General features: G+C 50.3%; 1 protein-coding gene across 3 annotated transcripts in view; it reads left to right on the top strand.

Annotated features, from left to right (window-relative positions):
* The window catches only part of LRRC8C (leucine rich repeat containing 8 VRAC subunit C), a 123,009-nt gene that overhangs the window by 18,927 nt on the left and 78,974 nt on the right, over nt 1–25,108 (top strand). For 2 of the 3 annotated variants that reach the window (XM_005663701.4, XM_085024118.1), the window contains exon 1: nt 23,661–23,861. The exons of the other annotated variant lie outside the window; for it this stretch is intronic. The gene's annotated coding sequence lies outside the window, so the exon portion shown is untranslated. Of the gene's footprint in view, nt 1–23,660; nt 23,862–25,108 lie in introns of those variants that run through there. 3 annotated transcript variants of the gene reach the window in all.

Below are 25,108 nucleotides of genomic sequence, written 5' to 3'. Positions count from 1 at the left end.
CCTTCCTGCAGGCCCTGCACAGGGACCGGCGTGGCTTTTCCAAACTGCTGTGCATTTGCCCTTGCCATTCGCTCAGGACAATTTTGGAAGACTGTCTGTCTGTCTGTCTATCTACCTTTCTATTTACCTACCTGTCTGTTGCTCTGTCCTTCTCTTTATCCATTTACCAACCTACCTGTCTGTCTGTCCAATCTCCACTCATTCTTCAAAACTAAGGTAAAATACCATTTTGTCACTGGCCACCTCTGATGCCCCGAGCTGGCGTTTGGTGCTTTTATTCCTAATCTTTAGAACAAAGTAGTGAAGGTATTTACTGATTTCCACCTCACTGAACTGAGAGCAGAAGCCAAATGTCATTCATCTTTGCATCCCCTTCGACTGGTGTGGTACCTTGTAGCCTGCAGGTGCAGGAGAAATGAAAAGCAGGAGACCAGGCACCGGCAAACCTGCCCCAGGGCCAGCGGCTCAGCCAGAAATCCTAAGGCCGAGTGTACGTGCCAGAGGCTGCTGGTGGGTGCTTTTGGGGACAGACTGTGAAAGCGATGAGCAGCCGCCAGAGGCTTGCGGGCCAAGGAGGCAGCATGAGGGGACATAGAACTTCGGGGACATCTTCTGGGCGTATAATGGGCACGATGAGCTCAAGAGATGAGAACCTTGCACGCGTCCTACAGGTGAGAGAACTGAGGCTAGAGAAGGTTCTACAAAACGCACATGGCTGAGCAAAGAAATCCGGTTTAGAATCCAGATCCATGGACTCCCCGTGTGGCTCGCAGCATAACTACTAGACTCCAGATCCGATTTTCAGAGTTTGTGGTCTTAGATGCTATATAAAAAGTCAGCCAAGTCTGCAAACACGACCTCGAACTAGCGTCCTTTAGGTCTTCAGGGACCCCTCTCCCGGCTGGGTTAAGGTGGACTCCAGAATGTCACTAAACCCTTACTGGGCCCTCTCAGGGTTCCTCTTCGGTAAAATGAGGAGCACTAAGCCAGGTGTCTATAGGTCAGTTTTAGGCTCTGAGGTGCTATGATTCTCTCTGGAATACAAACAGACATCCTGGAGTTCCCTGGTGGCTGGGTGGGTTAAGGATCTAGCATTGTAATTGCTGTGGCTCGGGTCACTGCTTACTGTGGCACAGGTTCGATCCCTGGCCCAGGAACTTCTGTGTGCCGTGGGCATGGCCAAAAAAAAAAAAAGACTTCCAAACCTAGAAATCAGCAGTGTGGTCAAAACGTAAGTGCACTTGTGTATTGGTCCTGAAAAACTTTGTCACGGATTGCAGTCATGAGTCCAAAAACGCAACAAGGGCTGTGAAAGAATATCTTAAATATTGTCTTAAAGGTCTAGTCATTCTTTCCAAATGGGCATTAAAATATGCTCAGGCACCAAGTATACCTGTTGAATTCACAGGACAGATCTGTTTATCTGTGTCGTCCTACTTAAGTCGCAGCCACGCTTTCACTTGCTGCCCATGGCCTGAGGGCCTTGATTTCACCTGTACTTCTGTGTCACACGGAGAGAAAGTTCAGCGTCCACTCCCCAGACCTGTCACACGTGTCTCCATCGGACATGCGTGCCGTTCCCTGCCTTCAGGCTGAATTTTAGGGTGGCGCACATCTGAAAATGTGTGTGTGGCTCAGAACGAAGTCTGAAATGAAAAGCTCCCGCCCAGGAACATCCTGTTGTTGTTGCTTTTCATCAAATCTATGCCATCGCTCCTTGGATTTGGCTTCCATTGGGAATGATCTGCCCGATGCCGTTTTCCAGAAACATTCAGCGCAGCGTACAATCTCGTTATGGTCAGCTACGCAGAGTGGACCTTTCAGGGCATAAAGAAACCTCTGTCCTCCCTCTGCGGTGCCCGAAAGAAGAGGGCTTTCAATAGAGTGCATTGTAGGCCGCGAAAGCTTTTAAAGGGTAAGGCATCCGTTTCTGACTAGAATCTCCACAAATATGTCGAACAGAATATTTTCATCTTACTCACTGTTTTCCAAAGAGCATTTCAAAGGCCACCCGATTCTTAGTCAATGAGACCCGATTCAAACACTTGTTTGAATACTCGTCATGCTTCACTAGCTGTGTGATCCTGGAAAGTGACTGAATCCTGATCAGTTTAGGTTTTCTCAAGGATGTAAAACAGCATAATTGTACCTGCCCCAGGAGGTACTGTTTTTGAAGAGAAAGGCACAGAGCGAGCACTACAAACCGTCACTTGTTCCTGCTTCACGGTCGCCGTGTTAACACCCAGGGCTCAGGGGCCTGACGCCTCACGCAGCTGAAAGCGTTGGACTTGGAAGCCCTGAGGTTGCACCCACGGGTCCCACATCCTCGTTGTGTGACCGTGGGGACGCCCTTCTCAACTGCGCGTCCTCAGCTGTGAAACAAGGAAACTAAAACTGGCTAAACTCCTGATAACCTCCGCGAGGGGCCAATGCGGTGATTTATGTGAGATTTCTCTGCCCGCTGCCAAACTCTGAGTGCCTGCCTGCCTCCATCGGTGGTGGTGGTGTGGACTGGATGTAAATACCCCCCCAACTTGCCCATGGTGACACCCTAACCCCCATGTGATGGTGTTCGCGGGCGGGGCCTTGGGCAGCGGGTAGGGTTAGTGAGGCCACGAGGGTGGGGTCTCAGTGACGGGATCCATGTCCTTAAAAGAAGAGTCTGCAGCTCTCTCTCCCTGCCCCCATGCCCCCCTCTTGCAAGAAGTCAGCTGCCCACCAGCCAGGCAGAGGGCCCTCACCCAGAGCTGAATGGGTGACATGCTGGCCCGGGACTCCCGCCCCTGGAGTCCTGTGGGAAGTGACTGTCGCTGCTTCCGCCCCGTCTGTCGTGTTCTGCGTAGCAGCCCAGACGGGCGAAGGCAGCGCCGCCACCAGAACTGAAGAACCGATCCAGTTCTTCCCCAGACATTGTCACTGACACAAACCTGGGTTGTGCGCTCAAGGGAATGGAACCAATTTCCCCCGAGCCACCGAAGTGAGGGCTCCAGGGGTGGGCACGGTGGCACCAAGGGTAGGTGTCTTCCCAACGAGATGTCCCCACCCTTGGGGGCCTGTCTTAGGCCTGACCTCTGGGAACATTTCACGTCCACAGGTGCTGAACAGAGAAGGGTGGTTGACTATGGACTCTGTCTGCTGCATGTTGTCTTTGATGGGTTTTTTTTTTTTTCCCTCGTCTTTTCAGGGCCACACCCGCAGCATACGGAAGTTCCCAGTCTAAGGATCGAATCAGAGCTGCAGCTGCCAGCCTACACCACAGCCACGGCCACAGCCATGGGATCCGAGCCGCATCTGTGTCCTACACTGCAGCTCACGGCAACGCCGGATCCTTAACCCACGGAGCAAGGCCAGGGATTGAACCCACATCCTCATGGATGCTAGTCAGATTCATTTCCGCTGTGCCATGAGGGGAACTCCATTTTTGATGCTATAATTGTGGGGTTGGTCATATCTCACCTCCCACCCGCTCTCCGAGCCTGTAAAACAGCAAACCTCCAGCCCCACCCTGCTCCGGGGCACCTGACCGCTTTGTCCTCCCCAGGGTCGAGGTCCTAGGGCTTTGGCTTTGAAACCAGCCAGGCTTAAGTCTGAATCCTGCCTCCCAGCTTTCTAGCTGTGTTACGTTGGGCAAGTGACTTAACTTTTACGCCTCTGTGGAAAGAACACCTGGCTGGGAGAATTCAACAAGACGGAAACTTTAACATTCTGAGAGCCACGTCTGTCTCGGGTCGCTCACCGGCTTCACCCCCACTTCCTCGAGCTCTCGTCTTACCCCTGCTTGCTCCCTTTACCTGGTTGTAGACACCTCTCTGGGGCCTTGGTGAGAAGATCGCTAACGGGGTTAGTAGCTATTGTGAGCCTCTGAGTGACTGTCCTTGGGGAAATACTAATCAATACAGCAAAAACAATAGACTCTACTGAATATATTTGCTGATTGAATATTCGAGTGTGTGTGTGTGTGTCAGCTAAGATAGTCACACTGTCTCTGGTGAATACACAAAAAATGGCAACACTGTATACCCTTTGCTCTGTATACCCTTTGCTCTGTATCTCTCTGTATCTTTTCATTTTGCATCGTGTGTATGCGTTACCTATTTAAAAATTACTTTAAAAGTGTCAGTGATGTTGGAACACCTTAGAAAAGAGGTCTCCAATGCCTTCAAGGTTAGCAAGGACTCCACAACTTTCTAATATACAGACAGGAGGAATTGCGGCTGAAAACCACTGTCTAATAATAGCTGTCTAATGGCTAGAAGATGCGATTCTAATGCTGTGGCCTCTTTGCTAGAAAACATCTGTAGCCTCTTGCCTCAAGATTTGTAAAGTCGGGGTGGGGGACACAGTTTTTTGAGGGCATCAGCCTGCCGCGTCCCCCTCTGCCTGGAAAAGAAAGATTCTTTTTGTCTTCACCCCCCACCCCGTCCCCAAAAAGGATGTGTCAAGTAACCCTTTGTCACCAGTAAGAGTAGAGACGTTTACTGGGGGCTTTTACCGTCAAGCCCTGTTACGGGGACACCTCGTGCGTTACCTCAAATTGGTTTTCCCAATAATCGGATGACTTGAGTCCTTATTATTTGCATTTTACACAGCAGAAAGCTGAGTCTCGGAGAATTTCCTGACGAGCAAGTAACAGAACTGAGATTCAAACCTGTTGGAGGTTTTCACTAATGTTTTTTTTTCGTTATTGTGTTTTGGATGAATTTGACTGGTAAGGTTGGGTAGGTTGAAAGTGCTATTTACTTATCATATCACAGAATTGCTCTACAGTATCATCTGCAGTCTCTGGACTGTACGCGAGACCTCTATGGCTGTTCTACTGCTGCTTACAACTCTGTGCCCTTAAACACAGTCTTACCCCCACTCGTGACTCTCGGGTAACCACCATTCTACTGTGGGTTTTGTTTGTTTGTTTGTTTGTTTTGACAGGTCAGAACTATCGTAGGTTTAAGATAAGGGGCATTGGGCTGTTATAAGGATGAAATTAATCAGTACATTTAAAGGGCTTTACATTTAAAGGATCCTTGTCCTATTCCTCCCCACTAAGAACCAACATTCACCTTCTGGAGTCAGGGAGGAGATTTGCAGGTTAAAAATATGAGCAAGTCACCAAAAGCGCATGAAATCAGTTCTAAAAGCTGAACTATAAGTGGAGGACCCATTCATTTTATGACTAAGAGCTCTCTGTTTTTCAAGACAGTGTGCCCTGTGTTTTGATTTCCCGGGTACGCCGTTTCCGAGAAGATCTCCTGCTATGAATTTTAAGTTATTTGGGCCCCTCGCATTTTTATGCTTTTTCATCACGGAGATTTGTTAAAATAACATCAAGGGTAATATTTTTGAATGTAGCCATTAGGAGAACCACCCATACAAGCAGAAGTTTGCCACTGAACCTTTTCCCACGGTTCTGGCTGAGCTGTATGTCTACCTGTGAGAGGTGGACACAGGTAAAGCAGGAGATGTGCAGGACAATTTGCTGTTCCGAGGGCTTAGGGCATAAAGACACTGTAAGGTCCTGTTTTCGGCGTGTACAGGAATAGCAACCACTTCACTGCTTGCCATATAAAGCAAAGGAATAAGTAATACCTGAGCCCGCCTGACAAAATACACCACGTTGCTTCAGCTGCATGTCGGGCTCACAACAATATGAAGCAAGAGAGGAAAATACCCTCCTTTTGCCACCAGAACTGTGCTGCCCGGCGTGGCAGCCACCGGCCACATGTGGCATTAAACTCTTGAAATGGGGCTACTTTGAATTGAAATGTTCTGTAGGTGTAAGATACGCAATGGATTTCAAAAATAAATAAAGAGAAAAAAATCAATATTTTTATATTGATTGCATGTTAAAAGGATAAGTTTTGAATTATATTATGTTAAATAATATAATTAAACTCGATTTCATTGCTTATGGATACTAGAAAACTTCAAAGTGCCCGTGTGGCTCGCCTTATATTTCTACTTGGTAGCACTGCTCTAGATGAAGTCTCAACTTTACCTTGACCCGATTAAGTCTCCAGGACCTTAGAAACATAGCTATATAAAGTGACTACACTCAAATCTAGAAATAAGGAGTTCCCGTCGTGGTGCAGTGGTTAACGAATCCTCCTGGGAACCATGAGGTTGTCGGTTCGATTCCTGGCCTCGCTCAGTGGGTGAAGGATCCAGCGTCGCCGTGAGCTGTGGTGTCGGTCACAGACGCGGCTCAGATCTGGCGTTTCTGTGGCTGTCTTGTAGGCCGGCAGCTACAGTTCCGATTAGACCCCTAGCCTGGGAATCTCCACATGCCACGGGAGTGGCCCTAGACATGGCAAAAAGACAAAAGAAATAAGCAAATTTATCACACGCACGTGCAAAGATGAATAACACAGAATCCCTCTCCTTAGACAGAAGGTGAACCGAGCTCACTGCACCCTACTTTGCACCAGGCCCACTTGGGCCTCCTCACAAGCTGGAAATACTTGCCGCCACGCAGCTCCACTCCAGCCTCACGGTCTTCTCTGTGCGGGGCCAAGAAGGCTCCAAGCCAGTATGGACACGGGCAGGCTCTCCCCGTGATCTTCTCGACACCCTTGGTCATAAATATCTTCCGTCCGTCCCTGGCCTGCGTGTCAGTCCGTCCCAGCTGCCATACCCACACACCAGAACCTGGGCGCCGTGTTGGGCTTCTTGCCGTTCCTCAAAAACAGCGGGGGATCTGCAGTTTCAGGGCCTCCGCCCGAATGTTCTCGGATCTCTGATATCCACGTGGCCGCTTCTCACACCTCCATCAAGCATTGCCTCAGCTGCCCCCTCTCCACGAGGCCTTTCCTGACCAGCCTATTTAAAATTTGTAATTGCCCTTCTGAAATACTCCCTTTCCTGCTCTGTCTTTCTCCATAACCCAGATCCCCAGCAAACATGCTCTGCCTTCTACTCATTTGATTATCTCCCCTGAGAGAATCTGAACTCCACAAAGGTGGGGACCCTTCTTGTTTACTGCTACCTTCCTCGTTCTCAGAACCCTGTCTGCACCAAATAGATGTTCGATCACTATTAAAATGGTTGAATGAAACTCTCAGAGGATGATAAGGAGGCAGAGAGAAGCTCGGGCTTAGCCCAAGGGTCAGGATTAGAACGCCACCGGCACTCATTCACTCTCTCCATTCTGGGAGCACCTGACAAGGTACGAGTGCAAATCCTGCTGGAAGGACCAGCGGAAGCAGAACCAGGTCTTGTGGCAGCAGGGCTGATGCCTCTGAGATCAAGGGACATAATTTGAAGGCATACGCCGAAGCTTTCCAGTTTTAAGACTGGCTTTAACTATTTTTCTTTTGGCTGCCGCTTTCTGAGATGATGCATATGCACCATATGTCTGCATCACCAGGTTCCCATACAAATTAGGAAACAAAATTCCCGATGATTAAAACAGATTTCTGCTGTTTCCATGGGAAATCGACGGCTGTGAAACCTTAGGAAACGAGAGGGAGACGGTTCAGCTCCAGGTGTGGTCCAGGAGCAGTTGTGCTCAGTCTGCTCCCCAGGCGCCCATCCATGGGCTGTTCTCAGTTTGGGACAGGTGAGATGTTGTCCTAGGTCACCAGCCCTGCTGGTGGCCAAGCAACACTTATCAGCGTGTCTCATCTACTCCTGTGAGCCTCCACCATCAGGGAACTGGAGTTAGCCCCCTGGCCAACCAAACCAGGAAGGGCCTCTTCCTAACGACAAAGGGACACATCACCGTGCCGAGCCCCTGCCTCACCCCGCAGTGTGGTTTCTGCGCCTGCTGAGCTGGCTCGCGGGGCTTCTGGTGGACAGAACGATGTGCCCTCCGAGAGTCTCGCTTGCAGACTCACAGCTGGCTACTCACAAGTGGGCAGAGTTAATCTGGGCGAGTGGGGGGGATTCTTAACACAGCAAGGATGCCCTGGGCAGTTGCGCCAAGGACGTCTCCAGGAGGCTGCGATGACTGCTTGCTCCTGTCTGCCCCAGAGCTAGCACCCATCTGCCTAAAGAAGATCCAGCGCTGAGACAGAGGCTGCAAAGAGATCAGTGCCCGCCAGCAGTGCCCTCTGTCGTGTCCGCGAGAGCTGGCTCGGGCGCCGACTCCAGCCCAAGTGCGGGGTCGAGGAAGCCGCCCCCACCTCTCTCCCTGGACCGCCAGGCAAGCGGACGGTGACAAGATATCTTTTCTCTGCTTTCCGAACTCAGACTGTAACTCAGGCATCCCAGGGTGAGGCCCAGAACTGGGCACTTGGTGGCGGAGTTGAGCGTAGAGTTTCCATCTGGACCCAGATAGCCCTGCAGGCGAATGCTCATCCTCCAGCTTACAGGCTGGGAGACCGCGGGGCGCTCACAGTTTGTCTGCAAAGTGGAGGCGACAATACCTCCCCTTCAGGATGCAGTGCGCTGACTTCGGTAAAAAGCACTCAGACTGAGCCTGGCAGGCAGTGCCTGCGGCATCTCTTTGCTTTGCCTCTGTGGCTGTTCCACTCCCCAAACTGGAAACAGATAGCTTGGTGGGCAATACCCAGGCAATGCCCGCCCACTCCTGTGACCCCCATCACCAGCGCTGGAAGCTTGAATCTTCTCAGAATCACCATGTACAGAGACCCCCCCAAATCCGTGCCCGTAACTTACTCATTGGCTGTAACGCATCAGCCAGACTTGGCTATCTTGCCGGGGTGGAATGTTTCTCAGAGACACTACGTGGAAAAGGACACTTATGCTGCCTTTTGGCCAAAATAAACCGTTGGTAGGACCTCGTGGAATTAAGACCACAGATCACAACGCAGGCCGAGTGCCTTGCCCTAAGCTAGTCAAAATACTTTGACTCCTCTTGTCTTTAAACAACTCCTAGGCAGGATTCCTCACCACGAGGCCATCCTAGCAGGGTCCATGGAAGCCGGATTTGGGAAAGCAGTGCTATGGTTTCGTGGTCCTGGGGAGGCTTTCAGTCAGTCGATCTTTCCATGACGGCTGTGATAAAGTCCTGCACTGATGACTTGATCTATTTCTATAGATTCCGGTTGCCGTCTCTTAATACCATCGGCTCTGTTTCTACCCCAACTCGCTGCTGACACTGGCTACCCAGGGGTGGCACAGGCTCACAGGTTAAGGGCAAAGTCCTCCACGGGGCTGCCCTCACCTCAGATGCCGGCCACGAGTCTTGGGAAGCCCCCAGGCTACCCACCCTTCTGCCCAACCGGCCACAAACCTGAGCATTCCATGACTTCCTCAGGTTTGAAAATCCACTAGAATGACTCACAGAGCTCAAGAAAGTGCTAGACTTTCGACGGCAACTTCAACAAAAAGGATGCAGGCGCAGCCAAGTGAGAGGCACAGGACGAGGTCCAGGAGGGAACACGGAGCTTCCGCGTCCCCTCCCACGAAGTCTGGGCATGTCACCGCCAGGTCCATCTCTGCAACCATGAACCAGGAAGCTCCTCTGAGCCCCAGCGTCCAAGGGTTTTATTGGGGTTTCATGACATAGACACAGTTAAATCATTGGCCTCATGACTAAACCCAATCTCCAGACATCCCCAATCCCAGGGGTCAGGCTGCCCCCATGTCCCCAAAATTGAATCACATGGCTGGTCTTTCTTTTTTTTTTTTTTTTTTGTCTTTTGTCTTTTTGTTGTTGTTGTTGCTATTTCTTGGGCCGCTCCCGCGGCATATGGAGGTTCCCAGGCTAGGGGTCGAATCGGAGCTGTAGCCACCGGCCTACGCCAGAGCCACAGCAACGCAGGATCCGAGCCTCGTCTGCAACCTACACCACAGCTCACGGCAACGCCGGATCATTAACCCACTGAGCAAGGGCAGGGACCGAACCCGCAACCTCATGGTTCCTAGTCAGATTCGTTAACCACTGCACCACGACGGGAACTCCGGCTGGTTTTTCTGATGTCCAGCCTTCATCCCGAAACTATCTAGAAGCCTGGGCAAGTCGCCTCTTTAATTTAACAGAGACATCTCATCACCCAAGCAATTCCGAGGGGTTTAGGATTTCTGTGCCTGCAATGGGGACAAATACCAAACACAGTCTTTTATCTTCTACAAACCATCAGGGCTTTAAGCTTTTTCCTGCGGGCAGCGGAGAATGACTTGAGCAGGTTGAAACTGTCATGTATTGGGCAGCTGCTATGGACCAGCCACACACAGTACGCGTACCTTTTGGACAGTACATTGGGCCAGTGCACGGAGGGTCTGGCTGAAGCTGAGACCCTGTCTGGGTCTGGGAAAGGGGCAGTCGCTGCTGTGTAGCCACAAAGTGGTGAGAGCTAAACTAGGGGGGCAGAAGGGGAAATGGAAAGGGGGGAAGAGAGGAGTTGAGGGAGATTTTGAAGGAAGGTTTCAACTTATGGAACGTTTTGTCTCCCTTACAAGATACTACACCCTAGACTAAGTTAGGACTTCTTGGAGAGTCCAACGGCTTTCTAAAGCTATCCAAGGAATAGAGAGAAAGCGGCTCCTCTGGGATGAACAGAAGTGTATATTCTGCACATGAAAACTGCAACGAACATTCAAGATCTTAATGTTTTACCTCTTGAACCAACTTGAGGACCCTGTGCTGATCTTTCCTGCCATATTCCCATTTGTTCTTCTGAGCAAAATGTGTTGACAGCCCACGTTTTCAAGTGGGAGACTTGTTTCTCTTTGGAAATGATTATTATCAGTTTTTACCTTTCACAGGGGTCTTTTGAAGTGTGTTGACTCTTGCATTCAAGGTCCTGCCTCCCCTTGTCAATCACAAATTTAAGAGGGGAGGCGGGGGATGTTGGGGTGTGCTCCTGTGTAAACCATGAATAAAGGAGAACTTGTCATTTTTTTAAATTTTAAATGATTTTATTTTTTCCATTATAGTTGGTTTACAGTGTTCTGTCAGTTTTAGAACTTGTAATTTTGTTGGGTTAAAACTAGCTATTTCTTCATGCATGTAGATTGCCGTAAACAATAACAGGATTATTTCAAAATTCTCCATGTGTCCTCTTTTTCCCCACACTAATTATTAAAACAGCGAATCACTCATATCTGCAGGAGTTCTGCAAAATGGCAGATATTTTAGATAAGAATTTCTCAAAAAATAATTTAATAGGTTTAAATTTGGGGGGAAGGAATGATGATTATTTTAACGTGTCATGGGCGGTATGTTACATTGAAATAGAAAAGAAAGAGTAAAAATTATCATTTACTCTGGCAATAAGCACTCATTACATTTCCTTTAAAAATGTGTTATATAACAAGCTATGTAAGATGTTGACTTTTGGGAGTTCCCTTCACGGCTCAGTGGTTACAGTTACAGAATAGGATCCATTAGGATGCAGGTTCGACCCCTGGCCTCACTCAGTGGGTTAAGGATCCAGTGTTGCTGTTAGCTGTGGTGTAGGTCATAGACGTAGCTCGGATCTGGTGTGGCTGTGGCTGTGGCTGGCAGCTGTAGCTCTGATTTGACCCCTAGCTTAGGAAATTCCATATGCCACGAGTGTGGCCCTAAAAAGTGAAAAAAAAAAAAAAAAAGAAAGAATCTCACCACTTCTGTGCAGCCACTTGAGGTCTTGCAGAGATGGGAGATGGATCCATACTTGTGCTGGGGGGGCCACTGAGAAGATGTGCCCAAGGGTTTGACCTGCAAGCTGAACCCTGGCACTTGGAGGCTGCCCGCCCCCGCCCCTCCCCTGTCCGTAGATCATGCACCCCATTTGCTTCCTCTACATCCAGAAGCTGCCTTGAGGATAAAGCCTTGAGATATTAATATGGCAATGAGACTATAGACTGTGTGCACGAGTGGATCCAGCTAAGGCCTCTCCATAAACACGAAGCCTCTGCCGGCAGGGGCAGGAGTCCGTCTGTGCTGGATTCACCTAAGACAAGGCTTGTGGCAAATCCCCTTCGTAACCTGCCGCTCCAGGTTTGTAGGTCTGGAGTCATCTGCCCCTTTCCTCTGCCCTCTGAGCACAGGGCCAGCTTCGGATTACAACCGGGCAGCCCCCAAGGAGGTCCGTGGGCCGCCGACTTGCTTCTCTCGAACCTCTCGATGCACCCCGGATGGAGAAGCAGAAACTACTTCTGGGCCTTGACAGAAAGAGAAAACCATCAGCAACTCCACAGAAGGTGTTCAGCAAAGACCGTGACGACGCTCGCAGCTTCTTGTGAAGCCGGCAGCGCGGGACGTAGAAGCGTGTCTTGCTCTTGGCACCGAAGTGTGTGCCAGACCTCTGCCGTCGGCAGCCGGCGCTGAACAGATCGCACGCTGCGGAGAGCTGCACACAAAACCTTCCCACCACGAGTGTTCAGAAACCACTTCGGAGTCGAGAGGCTGGCCAGCAAGCTACAAATGCTGCAAAGGATTTCCTCATGGTTCTAAGTAGTAGTTGGCCAAGATTTTTCAACTTCCTTACCCATTAGAGCACTCAGGAGTCCCTGCTATTCTCCACCTCCATACGCTCGTGGGGAGATTAGCTGGGATAAGCGGCCGTCTGATTTGAGGAAAAGCACTGCGATGCGATTATCAGCCCAGACAGGGTCACAACGTGCCCATCTGGGCCCTGCGGCAAGAGTGGGGGTTGGGGGCTGGAAGCAGCACCGCTCCTGGTCATGAAAAACTGAAGCTTGCCCACGTAGGAGTTCCCATTGTGGCGCAGGGGGTTAAGGACCCGACGTTGTCTCTGTGAGGATGGGGGTTCGACCCCTGGCCTCATCCAGTGGATGAAGGACCCGGCGTTGCTGTGGCTGCGGTGTAAACTGGCAGCTGCAACTCCGATTCGACCCCTAGCCCGGGGACCTCCATATGCAGCAGGTACAGCCCTAAGGGGGAAAAATTAAAAAATAAAAATAAAGCTTGTCCAAGTAAGATGGGTAACTTTAAAAATACTGTTGCTTTTTCCTCCTTTTCTGGATACAGACTGAACCACAACAACTCAACATCTATCGTGTATTTGTTTCAGCTTATTGAAAGGTTTTTCAAATGCATCCTGCGCCAGGAGTTCGAGATACATCAAACTAGAACATTCCAAGGAGGTTTACCTGGAACGTCTCCCTGCGCAAAATGAGCTCCCACCTCCCCCTCCGCAGTCAACGTGGGCTGGAGACGGATATAACCCAGCCCTTACGGTCCTGAAGTCTACTCGTTATGGAGAAACGAAGAACTAAACGCCGTATCTGGGAAGCCAATCTAGAGATAACACTCGAAAGAAGCGAGGGCATTGGTGTTTATTTCCCTTAAGCGGTCCAGGGGAAAAAAAATCACTTTTTCCATCAGTTAAAAAAACTCTGATATTACAGAAAGGGAGCATAAAAGTGAGGTAAGAGTCTAAGATTTGGAGGCAGGTGCCTTGATTCCGTTCCTGGCTCCACTACTGACTAGCAGCATGACCTTGGGCAGGTCACATTACCTCCCGGGCCCCAGGGTCCCCGTTCATGAAATGGGGACAGTGATAATACCTACTTCATTGTGTCGTTATGTGAATTAAATGAAATAATACACGTACAATGCTTTAAAGCCTGCCTGGCAGAAAGCACTCAACAGGGGTTCATTTATGACCCTATTTGTGGCACTGTAGCAAGATAGCAGACTGCGTCTTAAAATTTCAAGACCAGATTCCTCCCAGACCAATGATTATTATATGCTAAAGCCCCTGAAACCCTTTCAATCAGAAGATGTTTGTTTCAAAGCAAGAGATCAAAAGTATTATTGCAGAGAGCATAATTTTCAATTTCGGTTTAGCCAATGTAATCAACAGTTGACATGGAAATGGCATCAGATCAGGTGTAAACAGGCTGCTGTCAGGAGCATCTTACAAGCTGAAGAATGTGGTTGACCTTCAAGAAAGCTGCATGTTGGAGTTCCCGCTATGGCGCAGTGGGTTAAGGATCTGCTGTTGTCTCTGCAGTGGCTTGGGTCGCTGCCGAGGTGCGGGTTTGATTCCCAGCACAGCACAGTGGGTTAAGGATCTGGCGTTGCAGCTGCAGCTTGGATTCCATCACTGGCCTGGGAACTTCATGTGCCACGGGTGTGGCCAAAAACAAAAAAAAAAGAAAAATTTATCTGGATGTTTTCAGTTTCTTAAATACGATCGCTTTGCTTTCATGTTATGGCAAAATGATGCTCCCTTTGGCCCCGCGAAGCAATTGATCTTACCGAACTCATCTTCTCCTCTGTCTACACTGTTTTTGGAAGAATGAAGAAATGAGTGCAGATAACTCAGAAATACCCCCCCAACATATCCATTCTTTACTGTGTGACAGTACTTCCTTTTCATTGAGGATTAATTTTTAAATCCCCCTTTAGCATAACAAGATTAGAATTAAAATAGTTTCTCATCATTTTAATGAAACATTATCATGCTGGACAGACGTTCGCTGTACCTTTCTTTGATATTCTGTCATCAGAGCACATCAATTACACCAGCTCTCTATTGAATCTTCTCCAAAGCAGGGCTGGATGCCTACAAATGTTACAACAGGCCTAGAGAAGCATTCACAGGAGGGTATGCTCTCAAGACCAGGGACGGAGCGCCGCTAAGGACAGAAAGTTTCTCTGCCAGGGTCCAGGGCGTGAGGAGGAAAAGGCCGCTACTGTCAGGAACTGCGCAGAGTCTGAGACTTTATTCTCTGCAGGCCAAATAATCAGCCTGCCCCAGTTTCTTGGATGCTGGAAAAGACATGAAATGCCTGGATCAGAGAGGGGAACATGTTCGTTCCTCACAGCCACAGCAACAGCCAGGGTGTCAGCATCCTAACCGCAGCTTGTGTTAGAGGAGAAGAGCCGTGAGCTTCGGGAACGGGAACGTCTACCAAAGTGTCACCTGCTCTTTGCGCTGGAGAAAAACATCTGTATTATGCTTGACAGCAAGTATCTTCGTCCTTTGCTCCAGAGGGATACACTATCTCTATATTTTCTTTCTTTTTTTTTTTTTTTTTGTCTTTTTAGGGCCGCACCCGTGGCATATGCAAGTTCCCAGGCTAGGGGTCAAATCGGAGCTGTGTCTGTGACCTACACCACAGCCACGGCAACTCGGGATCCTTGACCCGAGCTGTGAGGCCAGCAATTGAACCCACATCCTTGTGGATATTGGTTGGGTTCATTGCTGCTGAGCCATAACCGGAACTCGTATCTTTATTTTCAAAATATCTACAAATATCCTTGAACATCTAGTCTGGAAGAAAGGGCAGTGCGTGTCTTGCTCACAAGATGTGTAAAAATACTGGAGACCCGTGAAGCGTTGTCTCCCAATGAGCATTAATAAACTATTCTATGCTACCCCTGTGAGGGCTCAGAACAGATGTTTGTCTTATACTATGTCTAAAAAGAGGGAGTACCTGTTGTGGTTCAGTGGGTTTAGAACCTGACTAGTATCCATGAGGACACAGGTTCGATCCCTGGCCTCGCTCCATGGGCTGAGGATCTGGTATTGCCTTGAGCTGTAGTGTAGGTCACAGACGCAGCTCAGATCTGGGGTTGCCACGGCTGTGACGGCGGCCTGCTGCTGCCCCTCCAGTTCAGCCCCTGCTCCGGGAACTTCCATAGGCCTCCGGTACAGCGGTAAAAAGAAAAAATAATAAAATAATAATAAAAAAGGATGCCAACGAATCTGGAGGTTAATGCAAGCATGTAAAGGCGAGGGAATACTCCTCAGCATAACGGAACAAGGCTGATACCAGCGAAGACGGGTCTTCCTTGTGCCCTGATGGGTGATGGACACTCCAGTGTGGCTGCTTATGAGGACAATCCCTGCAGACCACATCTATCAAGAAGGCTCATCTTGGTAGACAGTCATCAAACTAGCTAACAGGGGTTATAATTCCCTTCTCTCTCCCAAGGCGGAAACTCTTAGGAAGGTCTAAAGGCTTTTCTAGAATAACAATTCAAATAGTCTCTTCGGAGATATTTTTTTTCTTCCTGGAATGCTGGTAGATGTGACAAAGAAAGGAGCTCCCTGGTAAATGAAGTCAGAGAAATGCTAGGTTCAGCAAAGTTAACAGGTGTTTTTCATGCAGGACCTCTCAGATCCCTCAACATATTAACAGGTGCTGTGACTCTCCGAGAGGACCATAGTGTTTCCCGGATGACTCTGACCGCAGACACCTATGTCTCAGGGTACGTCAAGGGCAGAGTTCTACAGAAGGCTCGTTGCCAATGCCTTAGTAGAGGAACGGTTCTATCACAACGGATGGTGCTATCACAATGGATGGTTCTATCACAACGGATGGTTCTATCACAACGGATGGTTCTATCACAATGGATGGTGCTATCGCAATGGATGGTTCTATCACAACGGATGGTTCTATCACAACGGATGGTTCTATCGCAATGGATGGTTCTATCGCAATGGATGGTGCTATCGCAATGGATGGTGCTATCGCAATGGATGGTTCTATCACAACGGATGGTTCTATCACAACGGATGGTTCTATCACAACGGATGGTTCTATCACAATGAATGGATCTATCACAATGGATGGTGCTATCGCAATGGATGGTTCTATCGCAATGGATGGTTCTATCACAACGGATGGTTCTAGTGCAATGGATGGTTCTATCACAACGGATGGTTCTAGCGCAATGGATGGTTCTATCACAACGGATGGTTCTAGTGCAGTGATGGATCTACCGCAGTGGATGCAGAAGACACAGTTGCCCAGGGAAGATGCTGCCTGACTAGTCCGTCCCCCTCCAGACAACTATCCCTTAACAGCAGCAGCGGATGCCTTCCTGCATCTTGAGTTACATGTCGCTGATTATATCCATTCCCGGCTGAAATCTTGGGAGGAAAAATGTGTGCCCTTCGAAGACTGGTGTGGGAAGTTTTACCACTGAACAAGTCCTTTAAAAAATCATCTGTTCCAACCCTTTCATTTCAGATAAGGAACCCGAGGGTCCAAGGATATGAGGTGACTTGTCCCAAGCGGCAGAGTTAGTCAGTGACAGAACCACCCCCGGAGTCCAGGGCTCATTACTCCCAGTCTATGCTCTTTGCACTACTAGCAATAAACGTGATCATTAATGATCATTCTCGTTGATACTGAGAAGGCAAACCAGGCTTACTTGCTGGTTCTCTTTCCCCAGAGTAACATGGGTAAATACAGGAAATTAATAAACGAGCTCCAAAACGGCTCAAGAAAACATATCCTGCGTCATTATGGCTGGGAGCTTTGAGAGCAGCCAGGCACAGTTGTTCCATTTTCTGAGTCCAGAGAGGACTGTCCGTGACACTGTCCAGAGAGAGAGTCATGTTTATGTAACAAGAGCATCTTCAATTTCACCAGCCTGAGAAGGCGTCTTGAGCCCTGGATCTTCATGCCGCAGAGAGAGACAGAGACAGAGATGCAGACAGAGCAGCTTCTTCACCAGAGGAAAGAAGCACTTCCTTAGGCTTGAAATTAGAAGCTTTGTCAGGGCTGATGTCCCTGAAATTTGAAGCAAGTCAATGTTAAAGTGTGACCTAAGATGTTCTAAGGTACATTCTATTTGCACGGTTTGATACGGTGTTGAGAAACGGAGGAAACTGTTGAATTCTGGGAAAAAACGAGTTCTCTTTCTTAGGCGGTTCATCTTAATGGGTTTTTTTAATAAATAAATTCTAAACCTTTAAGAGTGTTTCATTATCTTTACAATAATTCACTTCATGCCTAGAGCTAGTCATTTGTAGATTTAATTAATGAGTTAACATATGTCAAGTTCTTAGATACATGGCTTGTATGCTTAATAAACAGCAGCAGGCAAATATTATTTCATAATGCAGTTAGAGCAGTGATGTTTATGTACCAAAAAGTCACTCCTCCCCCCACCCCCTTGGAGGATGAAACTGTGGGTCCACCAGATCCAGGGAGCAGAGTCTCCTTACCTGCCCGCTTGCATCTCTCACAAGCATCCTATTGTATTCAATCTATTTCTTGCCTAAACAAACAAACAAAAAAACAAAAGCAAAAAAGAAGTCACTCCTGAGAATATCAAACTCATTTTTTACTTTAAACTCATACTGCATATTTATCAGATGAAAGTTACTTATTTATCATTGGCCCACATAAACAATAATTCTACAAATGGGGCTCTCTGCCTGGTATATTTCGTATGGTCTAAACCCAGAACCAGAGTCACTCATGATCTTTCATAGTTTGCTTTCAGTCATAAAATGCTTTTCAATTAAAGAGTAAAAAGCTGTAAAAAATCACCCCAGGAAGGCGTATTTAGGATATGAGGAAGCTATTGGGAAAAAAGCACAAATGAACTGCAAGTTCAAAAAAGTACATCATTAACCTTCCTGAAGACACATGATGGATTCAATTTAAAAATAAATGTCCCCAGGAGTTCCGTCATGGCGCAGCGGAAACGAATCTGACTAGGAACCATGAGGTTGCGGGTTCGATCCCTGGCCTCTCTTAGTGGGTTAAGGATCTGTCATTGCCGTGAGCTGTGGTGTAGGTTGCAGACAAGCTCGGATCCCGAGTTGCTGTGTCTGTGGTGTAGGCCAGTGGCTACAGCTCTGATTAGACCCCTAGCCTGGGAACCTCCACATGCCACAAGAGCAGCCCTAGAAAAGACAGAAAGACAAAAATACATACATATATATATATATATATATATATATGAAGTAAATATCCCTTTTCCATGTGATTGAGCAGTGATTAAGCCTGAGAACTCGGAAATTAGACTCAACCGTGTCCAAATCCTGACTCTGCCACTTCCTGGTGTGGCCATTGGCTAGTTACTAGATTACAATCTGCCTCAGTTTTCAACAGAAGAAAATAACACTGCCCACTGCTGGATTGCAATGGCATTAAATAAGACAGTACCTATAAAGCTAGTATTTAGCACATAGCATGAATCTAGTAAGTGCTCATTTATTATTGTCTTTTTTTTTTTTCCTTCCAGGGCTGCACCTGCAGCATATGGAGGTTCCCAGGCCAGGGGTCGAATCAGAGCTATGGCTGCCAGCCTACACCACAGCCACAGCCATGGCAACGCCAGGTCTGAGCAGCCTCTGTGACCTACACCACAGCTCATGGCAACATTGGATCCTTAACCCACTGAGTGAGGCCAGGGATCAAACCTGCATCCTTGTGGATACTAGTCAGGTTTGTTACCATTGAGCCACGACCAGAACTCCCACTGTGCTTATTTATTATTATTATGTCCAAAGAGTATCTCACAAGTTAGCAGGACCAACCACTTCTGTTGTGTGTGTGCATGTGTGTGTGTGTGGGGGGGGGGGTGTCTGTGTGTGCGCATGCGTGCATTGAAGGACGTGTATAAATTATTCAGGGCTGATTTTAGAAGCATTTGACCCCAAGCTTTCTAGAATCCTCTTTTTAAATCTTCAGCACAACCACCTTCTCCTCTGGCACAAATCCTACCGCCACTTTGGGGTCCAAGGCAACCTTCGACCACACTGCCTCTTGGGCAACTTCCTGCTCATGGGACATTTTCTAAGGAAGGCGTCCCCTGTCTTGACATTTTAACAGCATAGAGTCAAGGATTTCAAAACTGCTGCTATAGGCGGGTTATATCTGGCAGCTTTGATTCAGAAAGTGCTAATGGCTGCAGCAGTGGTAACTGCTGAAACTTAAAAAGACGTTTCCTGTTAGCTCGGGAGCCTTCGCAGCAGGCTCAGAAATGATCTGGGGAGCAGATGTGCATAGGGCGGCTAGAGAATGCTGGGTAAAGTCCCACCGGTGGTTCGGTTTAGAATTTAGACTTTACTTTCATTATTACCGGGCAGGAGTAACAGACATCACATACAAAACAAAACAAGCATCAGAGGTTTGTCATAAAGCCTAAGCCCAGCATGGAAAAAAAATCAATGTTTAAGCCTACACATGTACATAATACATCACTTTAGTATAAATGCTGCTCAAAAGGGTTCAGGTTCTAGAGCCTGCGGTTTAATACAAATCATACTGAAAGTTAGAACCGGTACAAAAAACTGAAACATTTGAAAGCTCATTCTCTCCAAATGTAATTCCAGGCTCCCTGCTAGTTGTTGATGTAGAGATGTATGAAGATCCAGGAGGGAAGCAAAACGTAAAGAAATAAATGGCAGCCCACATCAAAAATAAGTGCTATGGGAGCACAGGAAGAGAGGCTGACACTTGCCTGGCGCCTGGAGAGATCCACAGAGACGGTTACTTTTAAAATATGCCTTCGAGTTCCTGCTGTGGTGCAGTGGGCTAGTGATTCGTTTGTCTCAGTGGAGGTGCAGGTCTGATCCCTGGCAGGTTAAGGATCCAGTGACTTAAGAATCCAGTGTTGCTGCAGCTGTGGTGGAGGCAGCTCCTGCTCAGTTTTGATCCCTGGCCCAGGAACTTTCATATGCCATGGACAAGGCTGAAAAAAGAAAGAAAAAAAAAAGAGAATAAAATAAGATATGCCTTTAAAGAATGATATAGTCCAGCTTGCATCTGGTAGACAAGACAATGCCCTATAACTGCCATTCCCACACCATCCACCAGGGGCACTAAAGATACTCACTAGAACCTTAAAAAGAAGGTATTGCTGTTTTCACAGACAGATGGGGAAACTGGGGTTCAAAGATTAAGAAGCTCAGGGTCCTATAGCTGGTGATCGGGGGACCCAGGATGTGAGCCCAGATCTACGTCATTCCAAATTTCTTACCAGGACCACGCTGTGTCCCCAAAGCTCTACTTCCGCTCTCTACTGTCCACCCGTACACGGTCAACTTGTAGCTATGCAGAGTCCAAGTGTGGGAACTCACTTGGGAAGCCCTTTGGAGTGTCTCTGGCCTAAAGAATTGGGTATTAAGTAGACCATCGAGATTGTGGCTCTGGATCACCGAGCCCTCTCCTGCCTCTGATCTTCAACTACGTTTAGTTCGAAATGGTTTATTCGAATTCAAGCACGTGCCAGAACACCTGCTTTGTGAACACCTTAGAGAGTCGGGGAATAAGCTTACACTCCTCTGAGACCCTCGGGGGCCTGCACTCACGGAAGCCGGCTGGCTGGCTGCTAATTCACCTGGTGTTTCTGGAGGGCTTGAGAAGTGTATGTGTGTTGATTTCAGCCAGGTTGACTGAAGTGAGGTGACTAGAGGTAAGGCTTATATTCTGTAAAATAAGAGAAGGAGACTGGGAGTTCTCTCATGGTTCAGCGGTAATGAACCCAACTAGTAACCATGAGGATTCGGGTTCCATCCCTGGTCTCACGCAGTGGGTCAGGGATCTGGTGTTGCCGTGAGCTGTGGTGTAGGTCACACATGGGGCTCGGATCTGGCGTTGCTGTGGCTGTGGTGTAGGCCAGCGGCTACAGCTTTGAATTGACCCCTAGCCCGAGAGATTCCATATGCTGCAAGTGCAGCCCTAAAAAGACCAAAAAAAAAAAAAAAATGTTTTAAAAAGGAAAGAAGACCTAAGCAGGACAAGATAGCAGTTTTTCACACCAGTGCCTCGCAGACTTGAGTGTGCAATCACCTGCCTGCGGGTAGGATCATGCAGTTCCCCCACTAGAAAGCAGGCACAGAGCAGACAAAAGCTTTGCAATGAAGCAACTGCGGGGGTGGGGAGGGACCCAACTTTCGGGGATTCAAATCCATTTCCAAACTTCATAGTTGTTTCTGGTCCTTTTGTTCTCAGGACAATGACTGGTAGTAGATACAACAGTTCCCACTAACTGAGTACTGGTGAAGGGCTTGGTGCTGGTCTTGGTGATTTCAGCACAATAGTTAATTCCCACAGTACTTTAATCATGTTGCCGATGGGAAAAAAAAGTAGCGGTAACTCCCTCACATTCACACAGGAAGAGTCAGTCAGGGTTTGTTCCTGGTTCAGAGTCCGAAGCCTAGGATTGTGTGGTTCCTTGTCACTGGGAAGTGACAGAGGATTTCAGGGAGGCCTAAGCCTGAATTCCCATTGCCAAGGGCACAAGGAGGCCAGACGTGGGCTCAGAAAGCCCTTGGACAGCAGAGCCCTCCATGGGTGTCTGTGCCTTTTGTCCTACCTCACTGATAAGGGATTTAGGGGCTGGCGCTACCTCAATTAGTACCTGGTGGCCTACAAGGGACTCAAAACAAAAAAAAAATTTAAGCAAATTGCTAGGCAGCCTCTGTCCTTTCCCTGGGAACTTTCCAGGAATGTTTCCACCTCTGTCTAGGAGGAAGGCCTCACTCTAGAGTTTGGGGTTGGTCTATTCAACCAATGCTGGTGTCAGGCTCTTCTCCTAAGGCCTAAGAGGGTTTAAGCTTGTCTTCTTGGAGAGACACCCAACAACTGGACTGGAATTGGAAAAAGTGTAGGCCTTTGCCAAAGGGGCATGGAAAAAAAAGTTAAAAGCCTTAGAGAACAACTTTCAGACAAATTTGCATTTGGGCTTGGCAATAAAAATGGGTAAAGGAGATGCCCACTTTCGGCTTGCGGTGTAAGAACCAACTCGTGAAACAGGGTTAGTTGTCTACGAGTTACTCTACTGGCATACACCCATCTTTTCCTGACTGCCAGGACAGGGCAATAGTTTAATTTTTGGTGCTCTTAGGACAGCTCCTATTGGTAAGGCAACCCAGAACACCCACATTACTGAGTAATCTTGTCTGGGCACTTTTCCACTGGGCAGATTTTCCATGCAGATAACTGTCAGCTTTCAAGCAGGCAGAATTCGCTTTTTTACATGTAGGGAAAGGTGGAGAAGAAAAGTATGGTTCAGATCAATTTAAAGGGGGGGGGTCCTACTCTGGTGCAATGGGTTAAGTATCCGACTGCAGCAGCTTGTCTGCAGTGGAGGCCCTGGTTCGATCCCCGGACTGTGCCGTAGGTTAAGGATCCAGCATTTTCGCAGCTGTGGTGTAGGTCACAGATGTGCCTGGGACTCAGTCTGCATGGGGACCTTCCATATGCCGTGGGTGAGGCCATAAAAAATAATTAAGGGTACATTAAAAAAAAAAAGGACCCCCCCATACTCTTTAAACAACAGGTGGCTTTAACGTGCACAGTCAGTTCCCTGCAGGCATCCAATTCCAGCCCCCCTGGAACCTGCCGCCGAGGCCCCAGGAGCCCGGCAGCCACGGTCCGGGACCGTGGGGGTTGCTGCTGGACAACAGGCTCGGGTGCCAAGGGACTGGCTCGTGGGCTTTACCGCCAGCATAACTGCTCTGTGCCTTTGTCCTCGGTCTCCGTCCATGCGTCCCGCCGGCCCCCGGCCCCCTTCTGTCCTTCTCGGGGCGAGGAGGACGGGGAGGAGGCATTATCTCCATCCTGACCCGGGTCCTTCCGAGGAGTTCCCAGAAGGGCTATTTTTAGTGGTAGCTGCTCGGCGCTCACTTACCCGGGGGAGGAGCTGCGGTCGCGGAGCGGATGCCGGGCGCAGGGAAGCCGCGGGTTTTCCGCGCCTCGTTCGGGCGGGGCAGGTGCCGGCCCGGCGGGCCCCCGGCCCAGGCGGCCAGGTGGGCGGCTCGGAAGCCCGAGGGGCCGGGCCGGGCCGCGCCGGCAGCGCCGCTTCCGCGTCCCGGAGGAAGGCCCCGGCGGCCGGCGGCGCGCGGGGTGGTCTCCGCGGGGGAGGACGTTCGCGGGCCGGCGGCGGCCTGCGTCACAGCGGGCTGGGGCCGCGGAGCGGGCGGGCGGCGACCCCGGGGCCGGGCGCTGGGCGGCGCTGGCGGCCGCTTGCCGGGCGGCGCGGGGCGGCGCTGGAGGCGGCTCCGTCCGCGGCCGGGAGGCGGAGGGGAGGAGGGCTGCGGGGCTGGGGCGTTAGCTGCGTCCCGGCTCCCAGCCCGCGAAGAGCACTCGGAGGAAGGCGCCGCCGTGGCCGCGGCCGCAGGGCTCCGGGCGCCACGAGCCATGAGCAGCGGCCCCGCGGGCCACCCCGCTGTCGCTGGCCGCCGCTGAGCCCGGCCGGGGGGCGGCTCGCCGCTCCGCAGCCCCCTCCGCAGCCGGCACCGACGCGCCCAGAGGTAAGGGCGGGGACCGCCGAGGGCGGGGATGGAGAGGGGCGGCCGCCGGGCCCGCGGGCTCGGTCCGCTAGGTGCGCCGGGGCCACGGCGCGCCCCGCCTCGCCCGCGCCCCAGCCCCAGCGCGGCTCTCGGGCGGGCCGACCGGGGTCGCCGGGCCGGTGTGTGGTCCCCGGAGCCTTCCGCTCCCCGCCCGGCCCCCGCCGGCCCCAGCGTCGGGCGAGGGACCCCAGCCTGGCGCCGAGCGCAGCGCGGCAGGTTCTGCGGGCGCGGGGGGCGGGGGGATGGGGCCGGGGGCCCGCGAGACGGCGGGGCCCCGCCGGGGGCGACCGGCGCTCTTTCCTGCCTTGAAGCCCCCCGAGACCCCGGGGCCTGCCGCTTGTGGTCTGCTCTCCCCTTGGCACCCCGAGCCCTGAAGTTAGCACTTTGGGGAGAGAGAGGAATTCGAAGGTCTCCGAAGGGAAGGAGGGCGCGGGGACGGCTCCCTAGCAGGACCCGAGGCGGGAGAGGCTTTGGCCGGATGGCGCGGGCCGCAGCAGCCAGGTGTCCAGGCCGGTGGCTGAGGCCAGGACCCCCGCCTTCGCCCCAAACCCAGGCCGGCCGGGCTTTCGCTTCCCAGCTGGGTCTCAGCGACGAGGTGGTGAGGGATGGAGCGAGCAACTCAGAACCTCAGTTAGGATGGGCGCCGGAGACGCCAAGTCCTTTCTTCTGTCCCTGAGTCCTTCCCTCCCCCACCCTCGCCCGCCGGTGCGCCTCGGATCCCAGCCCTTCAAAACCTCGCTCCCTGCTTGGCTGGGACTCTGCCACCGAGGCCACATCCTGGGACGGACATCGCAGAGGACCAGGACCCACCTTCACTTTCGAATCCTTTTTAGGCATTTTAAACACGCAGCAAACCCGTTAGGAAACACCTTCCAGTCCCCACCCTCCTTAAAGGAAAACCTGAGAACCAAGCAACCTGCGTGGGAGCCCCGGGCGGGGGCAGAGGGGGGCTTGAAGCGCTGTTTCCTGCAGCCTTGTGGGCGAGGAATAGGTGAAGGAAATAGCAGCCCTGTTTTAGTCACCCTCCTCTTACAAGGCCGCCTAGGGTAAGAAAGGCAGCTCTCACCAGCGGCCACGCTTCCAGACAGGCTCGTCTTGGCTCCCTAAGGCATAGGTGAGGCTTCTTCCTGGACAACTCAGTATGAGGAAGACTGGTCCTGACCCTCTTGGTTGGCACAACACGGCCCCGTCGCCAGAGCCCATCAGCG

This window comes from Sus scrofa, chromosome 4 (assembly GCF_054392235.1).
Source record: "Sus scrofa isolate SSC_HxYL_T2T_F1_AM1 chromosome 4, Sscrofa_HxYL_maternal_Yorkshire_Landrace_v2.0, whole genome shotgun sequence".
NCBI lineage: Eukaryota > Metazoa > Chordata > Mammalia > Artiodactyla > Suidae > Sus > Sus scrofa.
Note: the sequence above shows the minus strand (reverse complement) of the source record. Positions and strands in the feature narration are given on the sequence as shown.